At 42.2% G+C, this 12,686-nt stretch overlaps 2 protein-coding genes across 3 annotated transcripts in view; one reads left to right on the plus strand and one right to left on the minus strand.

The window, feature by feature from the left end:
* The window catches only part of ACSM5 (acyl-CoA synthetase medium chain family member 5), a 97,044-nt gene extending 96,153 nt beyond the window's left edge, over positions 1–891 (minus strand). For both annotated transcript variants that reach the window (XM_036741671.1, XM_036741672.1), the window contains exon 1: positions 791–891. The gene's annotated coding sequence lies outside the window, so the exon portion shown is untranslated. The remainder of the gene's footprint in view (positions 1–790) is intronic.
* Positions 1–12,686, plus strand: part of PDILT (protein disulfide isomerase like, testis expressed) — a 60,441-nt gene that overhangs the window by 9,360 nt on the left and 38,395 nt on the right. The window lies entirely within an intron of this gene.

Raw genomic sequence — 12,686 nt, forward strand, 5'->3', positions numbered from 1 at the left:
CAGAGAAGGAAATGGCAAAACCACTCCAGTTCCTTTGCCAAGAAAATGCCAAATGGGGTTATGAAGAGTCAGACACGACTCGACAACAATAACTGCCCTACCTGTTACTGCCTCCGTAAGAGGATTTATTAAGCCCTAACCAAGAAACTTCAGCTCTCTACTGCAGGAACGCTAGGGATGAGGGAACCCTTCTGAAACATTATTTTGATGATTCAGAATTGAACCTCAGACCACAAAGCTAATAATGTTATTTGGAGATCATTGCTCTAGATCTGGAAGGGTCCTCAGAGAACATCGAATCTACCGCCCCTCTCCCATTTTGAAGATGAAGAAACTGAGGCCTGGGAATGTTTGGTGGCTTGCCAAAGGTTGCACAGAAAGTCGAAATCAGAAGTGGAGTTTGAATCCACGTCTTTGGATGCTAGAGTCGGTGCTTTCTCTGTTGTATCGTATTGATCACTTAAATCCAATTCACAGGCATGTCAAGATCTCACCCTTGTGATGTCATCGGTCCTCTGAGAGAACAAAGGACAAACAGTCCAACACCAACAACAGCCATTCATCCCTTCTTCCCCTGGTCCTGTGATTAAGGAGGCTAATCTGGGGTTCCACAGTTCCAACATTCGAGGGCCTCAGCTCAGTGTTGGCAGTGTCCCAAAGTACTCCACTGAGCTGTTTGTGACTAAGCAGCCCTGACACCATGGCTGTCCCTAGGGGGCCACTCCCACAGAGCTCTGAGCCAGAAAATCCTAGAGCTATTTTAAAAGCCAAACAGCAAACACTTTCTTACCCATCCTCTTCCTTCTCCTTTTCCTGCTTTGCATTCAACTCCACACTCAATCCACTCCTCTTCTGCTCTGCCCTGACTGATCCGAACCCTGGTCCCTATCTTAATATACTTCAGGAGTTTATAAGCCTCCAATCCTATCTCTTTCTGTTTTCAGGCTGTCCTCAGAAGGCAGCTGTTCAGAGACCCATTGGTCATTTTCAGTGTCATTCTATGGACCTTATCCAGCTGTGTTACCCTCTGGCCTGTACATGGTGTTCTCAGGGCAGGTACACCACGGCCTTTTGCTTTTTCTTGGCATTGGGACAGTTTTTTCTGGCTGTAGCAGCATGCTGGGCAGATGTCTTCAGAGAACAGTGAGTGATAGCTGTGTCATCTGTATTGAAGGTACAGCCTGCTACTCAGGAGCCACTCGTTTAGTGAAGAGTTTCTGGTGCTTTGAGCTTACAGCCACATTGCAGAATTAATTTGCCCTCTTCAGCACATAACAAACTAGCTGGGTTTATGACATTGGGCAACTTCTTTCCCTCTCTGGGCCTCAGCTTCCTTACCTTTAAAATCAGGGGCTACAGACACGATGACGTCTAGTTCTAAAACTCAAATTCTATGACTTCCTTTTGGATTCTAAACCTGGAATCGTGGCCTGTTTTTAATTCAGAAACTGGGCCTGACTTGGTTATGTTTAGTGTGTGATTAATAATGGCTGGTTATATAATGTGATCTGCATCACACCTATGTTCTTCTCCACAAGCCTTGCAATTCACTGGGTCCAAAGCCACAGAATTACAACTTCACCTTCTGCAAAATAATGAGCGAAGTAGTTTTTGCTGTTCTTGTTGAGTCATTTTCAGCCGTGTGAGACCCTTTGGTGGCCCCATTTGGGGTTTCCTTGGCAGAGACACTGGAGTGGCTTGCCATTCCTGCCTCTAGCTCATTTTACAGATAAGGAAAATGAGGCAAAGAGGGTTAAGTGACGGTCCCACAGCTAGTTAAGGGTCTGACGTCAGATTTGAACTCAGCAAAATGAACCTTCCGGACTTCAGGTCCGGCACTCTACCCACAGCACCTCCTAGTGGTAAAGTAGTTTAGGTACTCCAAAATAATGGTTAATCTGAAATAATTTCTCTTTGCCCTGGGAGTTCATGTTTGATCCTTGCTCACTACAGATTAATTTTTATTATGTTTTGCTCAGACTAACATTAAAAAGAGCTTTCAGCCAGCCAATAACATTATGATAACAGAAGAGGAAAAGATGCCCATGGTGGGAAGAGGTGTAGAGGAAGGCTACCAGCTACTCAGGTTATAGGATTAAGGGTTGGGTCATGGATTTAGGGACCTCAGAGGCCATCTCCTCCAACATCCTCATTTTACAGATAGGGAAAATAAGGCCAAGAAAAGTTAAAGTCACACGGATAATAAGTAGCAGAGGGAGGAGCTGAATGTAGGTCCTCTGACTCCAATTTCTTCCCACCTACAGTCATAAGGGATTGAGTCATAAGGGATTGAGAAGGAGCCAGCCAACCTTTTCCAAGGACATTCACATTCAATAGGGATTATAAAGCAGTGTGCCTTAGGCCTTGAAGCCTTCTATTATGAAGAGAATGCCTTGTGAGTTATGATTTTTAAGCTAAGCTTCCATTCACATGTATTTGGAACAGGGCACTAATCACCTGGAGGAATCAGGAAAGACCTTATGAAGGAGGTGGCTCTAGCTAAGCTTTCATAGAAATGAACTTCAGATTATAAGAGGCAGAGATAAGGAAGAAATCCTGTGCCAAGGCATAGATACAAGGGACAAAATGTTGTGATTTAGGGATTGATAAGCAAGCTGGATTGACTGGTCTGAAGAGTGAGAAGATGGATGTGTGATAAACCGTAGGAGCCATAGTGTCTCCATAGACCTTCTCAGCCAGGGCTGTCCAATGTTCTCACAAAAACAATCCTAGTTTAGAGGTCAGCTGGGCATGTGTACAGTGCCCTATGGAGGTAGACCAGTACTTTTGGCATGCAGACTTATGGGAGAGATTCAACAGTACTGAATTTTTCTGCCTGGAACACCCTTTGGCACATTTACTTCTCCTTTCCCTTCTACTTTTTCAAAAACTTTAAACAACCATTAGCTCTAAGTCAGACCTGTCTCATGGAAGTTATGTCTGTGCTGGACAGAGTGTTGTGGACAAAAGCCATAGAGCTGGCCGGGCCTGGATCTGTGACATTCCAGGACTGAGAGCAGATACCAACAAGGTATTAGGCCTGGGACAACTGGAGGCCCAGAGAGGCCAGACAGGTGGAGGAGGTGCCCAGGTACTCAGTGTTCCAGATAGAACACTCCTTTTGGCACTGAAGGACATCAACCTTGGTGACAGTGCTCTGGTCTCTCATTGCTCAAGTTGTAACCAAAACTCTAATGCTAAACAAATATAAGAGTATTTAATTAAAATAAGGGTATTTAATTAAAATGTAAAAGAAATGTTAGAAAAAAGAAAGGAATCATGTCTTTCTCTGCATTATTCACACAGGAGGACGACTACTTGTACCTCCCTAGATGGGAGAATAGGATAGAAATCTCCTGGGGAAATTTTAAAAGGAGTTGGGAATGCTGTCTTCCAGTGCATGATGGGACAAGGTGACGAAACTGCCAGTTGCCTTTCCCTCACCCCTGTCTCTTCTCAGCACAGTCTCAGTGGACAGCAAGGAGGTGTGATAACTTCCTGGGAGAGGGGTGCACTTTAGGATCGTCAGAAATGTCTTGGCTTAGCTCTAGAGTCATCAGGATTTCTATGATCTTCTCTGTGTATCTGTTCATTCCCATGGCCCTGGCAACCCTTCCTCTTAAAAAAACAAGAGAAAACAAAACCAAATGACTTCTACATCATTCTCATCTTCTATCAGCTCTGATCATACTTGCTCAGAAATACCCCTGGCCTACCTGAATACTGAGTCCAAGCACTTCTTTTCCCTTTTACTATATGACTTCTCCTCTCTTCCTTTTCCAAATTTGCTCCAGCTGACACCAATCCACACGTTCAAGTGCAAGCCTTCCAGGGAAAACCAAATCTTGGAGATTTCTCCAATGAAAATGTCTCCCTGTCCCACAAGCATGTGGAATTGAAGCTGCACTAGAGAGTGCCCCTTAAGGAAACTTAATGGACATTTCCTTAATTGTCTCTTAATTCCTTAATTGCCCCTATTAGAAGAGCTGAGTTTCTTCCCTTGATGTTGGGCTACGATACAGTTGCCCAGAGTTTTGCTAGTTAATTTTATTTTAAATACTTGGAACTAGTATTTCTTGTGCTTGGTATATAGAGACATGCAAAACACTATCTTCTAGCTCAGAGGTTCCCAAATTTATTTGGCCTATCACCCCCTTTAAAAATTACTCACTGTCCCCCTGGAAATCTACTTTCTTTAATCCTTTAATGGATTTTTTTTTGAAATTTGCATCATTTCAAAAAAATATAAAATATTTTTTAAAAATGATGCATCTTAAAAATAACAATTTATTATGTTTGTGGTTTTTTTTCCTTCATTGAAATACTGATAATGCAATATTGCTTGCCTGCCAACACTTGCTTGTTAAGACCTGTTCATGGACTTGACCACTGATTGGTTATATCTTGCCTTTTGTGTGTTTATTTGGAAAATAATGTAATCACTACTTTAACTTTGTTATACAACAGCTAAAACATGTATGAATATTTTTTTCAAAATTTTCTTATCTTCTTTTCTTTCCTTATGCTTCCACTGCCCCATATTTTTATTCACTGCCCCCTGATTGCACCTGAGGTGACTACCACCCCCCTGGATCATTCCAGTGCCCTCTAGAGGGGTGGCATCATCCATTTTGGAAACCTCTATTCTAGCCCCTCTCTCTTCCTTTTACAAAAATATTCAGGTTTCCCCTATTTAAAAAAATCGCTTGACTCCTTGGCCTACTATCTAATAGTTTCCCTCCCTATTAATAGCAAACTCTAAAAAATGAATAATCTGCTACTACTCCCACTACTTAAATGCCCTGCAATCTGGCTTCTGATCCCACCATTTCAATAAAATTATACTCACAAAAGTCACTAGTGAACTTTAAGCAACTGAATCAGCTAGTTTTTCTTGGTTCTTACAATCCTTGATCTTTCTGAAGTATTCCATGTTTTTCTTGTCCATCTCCTTTTCTTCTTCCTTGGCTTCCATGGCATTCTTCTCTCCTTTGTAGTTAGATATAATTGTTCTTCCTCAGTCCTTGATTGTTCATCTATACCTTCTCTACTACCTAAATTCTGGTGTCTCCCAAGACTCTTTGCTAGCCTCTCATGTTCTATACCCTCTCCCTGGTGATCTCATCTCATCCATTCACAGGGGTTATCACCTCTAACTTTCATATGTATATATGTACATGTACTTGCAAAGATATACATGTGTGTACACACATATACACATACATGCGTGCATGCATGCATGCATACCTGAACATTTCCCTAATCTCTCCTCTTAACTTCAGTCCCACTTCTTCAACTGCATGAGGTTCTTTTGGAAGCTCAAAATCAATGTCCAAAATGCCATCTACTTCATCATCCTCTTAAACTCTCCTTGCCTCTCAAATCCTTTGTTCTACAAGTGGTACCTCCTTCCAGTCACTCTGGCTTGAAAAATTTTGGTGCTGCCTTTTGCTTTTTCCTCTTGCTTATTTTCTACATCCAGTCGCTTGTTAGATTCTATCAATTTTGTTGCTACATGTCTTATATCTATCTTTTCTCCACTCACAGAGGCACCATCTATATTAGCAAGGCAATAATCACAATATAGAAGATAATGTAAATATGCCTATGCTGTCCTGTATCACAAAATACGAGACTCTCCATACAGAAGGTAGAAGAAGTAAAATGTTTGCTCAGACACCAGAGAACCAGATCCCCAAACCGATAAGTCCAATCTATCATAGCAGCAAAGAAATTAATACACATTATCACAGCAGAGAACAACGCCATCTCGAAACCATTCTGGCCTCCTGCTGGGGCCTTGCCACTAACAAGCGCTCACAGCACAGCTAGCACACATCTGCTCTCTCCCTCAGCTCTAACCACTCTGAGCATTTCCTGCTCCACCTTTTCCAGTTCTTCTTGTTCAGCAAGCTCCTCCCACCACACATGACTTAGGCTTCCTATGATGGAAGCAGGCCACATAGGCCTATTAACGGGTAGGAAAGATCTTCAAATTTAAACTACCAGTACACTGTCCTAGTTCTTCAGCTCTCATCTGAGCCGTGAATAGAGCGCTGGACCTGGAGTCGGTAAGACCTGAGTTCAAATCTGATCTTGGACACTTACTGGCCATGCGACCTTGGGCAGGTCACTTAACCTCTTTCTGCCTTCGTTTCTTCAACTGTAAAATAGGGTAATGATAGCATCTGAGTCCCAGAGTTGTGAAGACCAATGAGCTAGTATTTGTAAAGCGTTAGTGCAGCGCCTGGCACATAGTAGGTGCTATATTATTGTTAGTTATTATTTTCATACCCTCCTGCCTGGTCTCCCTCCCTTCAGTCTCTCCTCTCCCCCACCCGTCCTTCACACGGCTTCCAAAATAATCTTTCAAGGCACGTCGCTGCTCACAAACTTTCTACGACTACCTTTCGCGGGAGGACTCCTGGGGAAAAGTTGTCTAAACCCCTCGCTTTCTCTCGTCCTTCACTCATTCTCCGCTGCACCCTTTGGAATCTGGCTTCCAGCGGCATTATTCAACTGAAACCTCTCTTTCCAAAGTCACCAACGACCTCTTATACAGCATTCCCTCCTCATTCCCTCTCCCAAACCATATTAGAAGATTGAATTCCCTGAGGGATGAATAGCCCAGCTTCATGGTGCTCTGTTGATTTATATTCCTAAAATTATAGCTCGCAGGTTTTCCTCCCTGACCCCGCCTCCTGCACATGTGTGATGTTTTGAAATGGCGAGTCAAGTACCTTCAATAATCAGCCATTTGACACAATCGGCTCAAAGCAAAAGTGTTTACAGCATTGTAAAGCACGATCAGTAATAACAAAACATTGCCCCCTCACACCTGGGGCACGCTCTTCTGAAGGGTTAACGAAATACTAAAAATCTTCCCTGTACACTTATAGGCCTTATGTGACTACATATGTTGTCCTTTCTCCTTGGAACAGGGGCCGTATTCCCAGGACTGTATACCAGCTTATACCTGGGCAATTCCTCTTCCTGGAAGGGTCGGCTACCCTTCTAGGAATACATGGAATCAATCCTGTGTCCTTTTGAACACAGACGTTTTGCCGTATCAATCACAGATGTCTTGCTCCTTTGAACTCTGGCCCAGTCCGTAGCCGCAATACATCCTGTGCTGAGTCACTTACGGATCTTGTGCCAAGCCTATTAGGTGCTACGTTGTATAGGGTTCTGAAGCCAAGCCAATCAGGTGCTGTCATGTACAGCCCTGGTGCCGAGCCTAAAAGAAATTGCTCTACTCTTTAGAGTCCCACCTGAGATTTTCCCAGCTAAGACTGTGGCACTGAAACCAAGGAACTCCCCAGCGTGCGAGCCCAGATGTAGGTGCTTCCCTGGTTTGGTGATGCATGCAAATATTTCTATTACTCTGTTAAGCTTTATCTTTATCTTTAGATTTCTATATTTCTTTAATACTGCTTTATATTGTCCTTGTATGCCAAATAAATGTGACTCTGATTCTAATCTGGTGTGGGCATGTCCATTATACTATGCAATCTAACCCTAAAAATACTTAAAGCAGCTGCACATATCTCCTTAATGATACAACTTCGCAAATACACAAAGTGTCAGTGAGAAGAGTAGACATGCATGTAGATTATTTAGTAAGGAGAAAGATGTGATGTGGGACTCCTGCCCTGCCCTCCCTTCAGGTGAGAAATCAAGCAGTCTTTGGTAAAAATTCCTTTCAGAATTTACATTATGACAACTAAAACTTTTTCAACTCTTCTTTGCAGCACATAGGACATTCCAGACATCAGTCCAAATTCACCCTTCACTAGGAGAAGCAAGTTAAAAAAGCAATATTTTGGAGACAACAAATCTAGGTTCAAATCTCACCTATGATTATTGATCCTTCTGTGACCTTTGGCAAATCACTTGACCTCTCTGTGCCTTGGTTTCCTTATCTGTAAAATGAGAGAATTACACTAGATGGTTGCTGACTCCCAGCTCTAAATCTATGAACTATGTACTCAATGAATTATGAATCTTTTCATAGGTACAAAGTGTCAGAATATTTTAGTGACTTTATTTAAAATAATGGAAAAATTAATGGGTAAAGACTTGAGTTTGTCCTAGATGACTCATGGCTTCTGAATGTATCTCAGTAATGCACATTTTTTGTAAGAAGTTTTTCCCAAGAAGCCCTTAGGAAAAGCTTAAAGGCTAACTTCAGCATGTTGTGATCTGTGTCAATGTTCTATATAACAAATGTTCTTATTGTCAGTTTGATATCAGAACTCTTCTGTTTTCTCAGAAGTCCTTTATTATTTTTGAATTAATTTATCCTTATTCTCATGATTTGATGTCATTTTAAAAAATTTGCTGTCTAGTGCTGTACAAAGGTTTGAAGTTATGTAAAACATTGAGTCAACTATCTCTGCAGTCACCACCATTTTCTTAGGAGTTAGTCAGCCACAACTCCCCAAAGCCAATCACAACCTTGTTCTAGAAAACAACTAAACCCTCACATTCAATTTCAACCTGTCCTCTCAGTAGCATCATTTGCCCTACTCCCTCCCATTTAGCATGTCTGTTGTCTCTGTCTTATCACATTCCTTAGAAAGGAAAGAGAAGGAAGGAAGGAAGGAAGGAAGGAAGAAGGGAAGGAAGGAAAAGGAAAGGCTAGCTTTAGAAGAAATTAAACAGGCTCTCAACTGCCCCCAAAGAGGTGTTGGACTCCCCAAAAAGGGATTAAGCACACAGTATTCATTACTTGGGGCTTCTAGACCATCAGGTGAACCTTACCCTATGGACTTGCAGTTCATAAGGAGTGCAGATAAACCAAAATCCACAGTGAGCAAACACTATAGGTCAGCTCAAAAGAAAAAGAAACAATAGTATGGATGAGCCCCTAGCACGTGCTTGGGAGCATTGGTGGGCACCAGTGTTCTGGGGCCTCAACATCCATACTGCTCCTATGAATTCTCCTCTTTCCCACCACATTGCACTCTCCTCCTTGAATACTTTCTTATCCCAACAAATCAACACAGTGACAGATACCGTACTTCAGCACTCAATCATGAAAAAGTTAAAGAAATGTGTCTGATGTGAAGAAACACATTGGAAAACTGTCCATTCATAGTCTGAAAACAAAACAAAAACACCAGTTTTCTGTGGTGAGTCCTTACAAATACATAGGACACTCTCAAAATTTCTCAGGTAAACCCCCACTATCTAGTGCCATCTCTGACTTACCCCTCCACCTCAATTTGTACCCATGGGTTAGTTCCACTTAGACCAGCACAAGTTCAAGGTATTTTGCCTTTTATATTCTGTAAATACATAAAATGGACTGGGGGGACTCAGCCAATCAAGGGTCCCCTAATCAATCCCCCATATACACAATTGCCAAATCCAATGGTATTTTAAAAATACCTCCATTCTTATTGGTCTTTCTGCAGCATTTAACATTGTTCATTATTATCTTCTTTGGGATACTTGCTCCCATCTGGGTTTTCATGGCATTGCTTTCTCTTGGTTCTCTCTTTGTACTTCTGGCCATTCCTTCTCAGTCTCCTTTGCTGTACCACCCATGTGATATATCCTAACTATGGTTGTACCCCAAGGCTCTGTCTTGGGCCCCCTTATTTTCTCTTCTCTCTCCTCTTTCTATTCCTCTGTGTCTGTCTGTCTGTCTGTCTGTCTGTCTGTCTGTCTGTCTGTCTCTCTCTCTCTCTCTCTCTCTCTCTCTCTCTCTCTCTCTCTCTCTCTCCGTCTAATCAGAACAACTCCCATGGGTTCAGTTATCATGTCTGTGCTGATGGCTCCCAGATCTACCTGTCTAGCCCTATTCTTTCTTAAGTCCTACATCACCAGGTGCTTACCTAAGTGGATATCCCTTAGCCATCTCAAACTTAACATGTCCAAAACATAACTCACTACCTTTATGTAAATGTTTTCCCTTTCTCTAACATCCCTGTTTCTGTTAGAGGTTACCACCACCTTTCCAGTTACCCAGATTTGTAAGCTCAGAGGCATCCTTGTCATTTCACTCTTCGTCACCTTACATATCCAATTGATCGGTAGGTCTTGTCAGTGCTACCTCTTTCCTATATATCCCCTTGTTTTAATTCACTCAGCCACTACCCTAGTCTATCCTTCCAATTGGTCTCTACTTCCAGTTTCTCCCGCTCTGGTCCATACTACACACAGCTACTTACACTTTAGGCATTCCTAAAGCATAGGTCTTCTCATCCCCTGCTCAAGAAACACTACTGGTTCACTCTTGCCTCTAGGAAAAAAATGCAAACTCCTCTTCTTTGGAATTTAAAGCCTTTCACAGTCTGACTCCAATCTACTTTTCCAGACTTACTGTAAATTAATCTCTTTCATATACTCTATGTTCCAAACAAACTGACTTACTTGTGATAACTTGCACACAACAATGTATTTTCCATGTCTGTAGGATCATAAATCTAGAGCTGCGAGATACATCAGAGATCACTGGGGCTAACGGTTATATTTTACAGGTAAGGAAATGAAGGCCCAGGGAGGTTTGTGACTCACCCGAGGTGACACAAATAGTAAGTGACAGAGGTGGGACCTTAGCCTAGGGCAATGCTGACTTTCCCCACAATACCCTGTGCTTACTGAGCCTTTGAACAGACACCCTTTGTACACCCTATCCCTGCTCACAAAATTACTTGTTTCTGCTTTGTGAAATCTCTAGCTTCCTTCAGAGCTCAGCTCTGATGTTGTCTTACACGCAATGATTCCTGAGGCTCCAGCTGCCAGGGCTCATCCCAAGTTATCTTTTGTTTACTTGGTGTTGATTTTTACATCCTCCTCTGAGTACCTGTGTTTTCTCTGATGGGAAGTCAGGGCCATCTCCAGTTGTCCTGATCGATAACTTGCCTCTGGACCCAGATGGCTCTGGAAGAGAGAGTGAGGCTGGTGACCTTGCACAGCCCTGCCTCACTTAAATCCAATTCACTTGCATATCATGGCATCACCTCCCTGATATCATGGTCCTCTTCAAGAATGAAGGACAAACAACAATCTAATAGGATGTAAACTCTTTGGAAACAGAAGCTAATTGTTTGGGCAACGAGGTGGCGTAGCAGATAGAGCGCTGAGCTTGGAATCAGGAAAACCTGAGTCTGAATTCAGTCTCAGATGCTTACTTACTAGCTGTGTGACCTTGGGCAAGTCACTTAAACCTGTTTGCCTCAATTCTCTCATCTGTAAAATGAGGTGGAGAAGGACATGGCAAACCACTCCAGGACCTTTGCTGAGAAAATCCCAAATGGGTCATGAAGAGTCAGACATGACTGAAGCAATTGAACAACGGCAACAACAAATAGTACGTTGCCTGGCACACAGTAGGTGATTAATAAATGTTTGCTAATTGGTTGACTCCCTATTACCTCTGGATTAAATATAAATGCAAATTTCCCAGGTAGCATTTAAAGTCCTCCATAATCTGGCTCCAAACTACCTTCCCAGATTCACTGCACGTTACTCCCCTTCATGCCCTTAACCCTACAGACTCCTTTTTGTTCCTGAGCTCTACAAATTTGTTTCCCTCCTTTATGGATTCACACAGGCCTCATATCTTGATCAGACTCATTCATCATCCTGATCCTGCAGAATCCTTATCTTCCTTGCCACCTGCTCTCTGACACCACCTTCAGTCAGAAGTATTCTTTCTGTCTTAGCATTTTCCAAGAATGCTTTCTCTAGCTCTTTCCTTTCCCCCATCACACTTTATCTCATATTATACTTCTATCATATTCCCTCCAGTCAAACAGAAGCTTTTTAGTGATGCTAACTGCATTCTTTCAACATTTTTTGTATCCCCAGTGTCTAGGGCAGTGCCTGCATCTTTTCCCTAGTGTCTAGGGCAGTGCCTTGCACTTGACTGTTTTTAGGAATCTGAGATCTCAATAATGTGAGCATTCCTTTCAGAAGTGCAAATCTTAGTCCATCTAGACTCTCATATGTGTTGTTGTTTGGTAGGTTTTCATTTGTGTCCAGCTCTTTGTGATCCCATTTGGAGTATTCTTGGCAAAGATACTGGAGTAGTTTGTCATTTCCTTCTCCAGCTCATTTTACAGATGAGAAAACTGAAGCAAACAGGGTTAGGTGACTTGCCCAGGGTCATACAACTAGTAAGTGTCTGAGGCTGGATTTGAACTCATAATGATGAGTCTTCCTGACTCCAGGCTCAGCACTCTATTCACTACACCACCTAGCTGCCTCAATGCTTATCTACATCCTTCCATAAATCCTGCACCAGAATTCTACCCAACCAACTTGCCTGGAGGTCTTCCTTTGGATCTCTTGATATTTTATGGATACCAGTAGAACATGTGGATTATCCTTTAGTTATCCTTCCTCTTGCTGCATGCCTAGCCCACCTCCTTATCTGGCCATACATCTCTTTGATAACATATTTTATGCTACTTTTTTTCCTATACTGTAATATATTGCCACCTACTCACAGCCACCATGGGCTTCTCTATTGCTCTATGGGCGACTTACAAATTTCATTTCTTCAGGGACTATGGTATTCCAGCCATACAGAATCATCAAAAGAATATTGATAATAAAAAAGATTGAATTGTTTCACAGAGAAGGTAGGCATAATTTGAAACACTGTGTGAAGTCCCCAAAGCAACAACCTGTGTCGTTTTCTTTTTCCTTTTCAATTCTCTGCTGTGTTTGTT

The sequence above is a fragment of the Trichosurus vulpecula genome, chromosome 1 (genome assembly GCF_011100635.1).
Source record: "Trichosurus vulpecula isolate mTriVul1 chromosome 1, mTriVul1.pri, whole genome shotgun sequence".
Taxonomy (NCBI): domain Eukaryota; kingdom Metazoa; phylum Chordata; class Mammalia; order Diprotodontia; family Phalangeridae; genus Trichosurus; species Trichosurus vulpecula.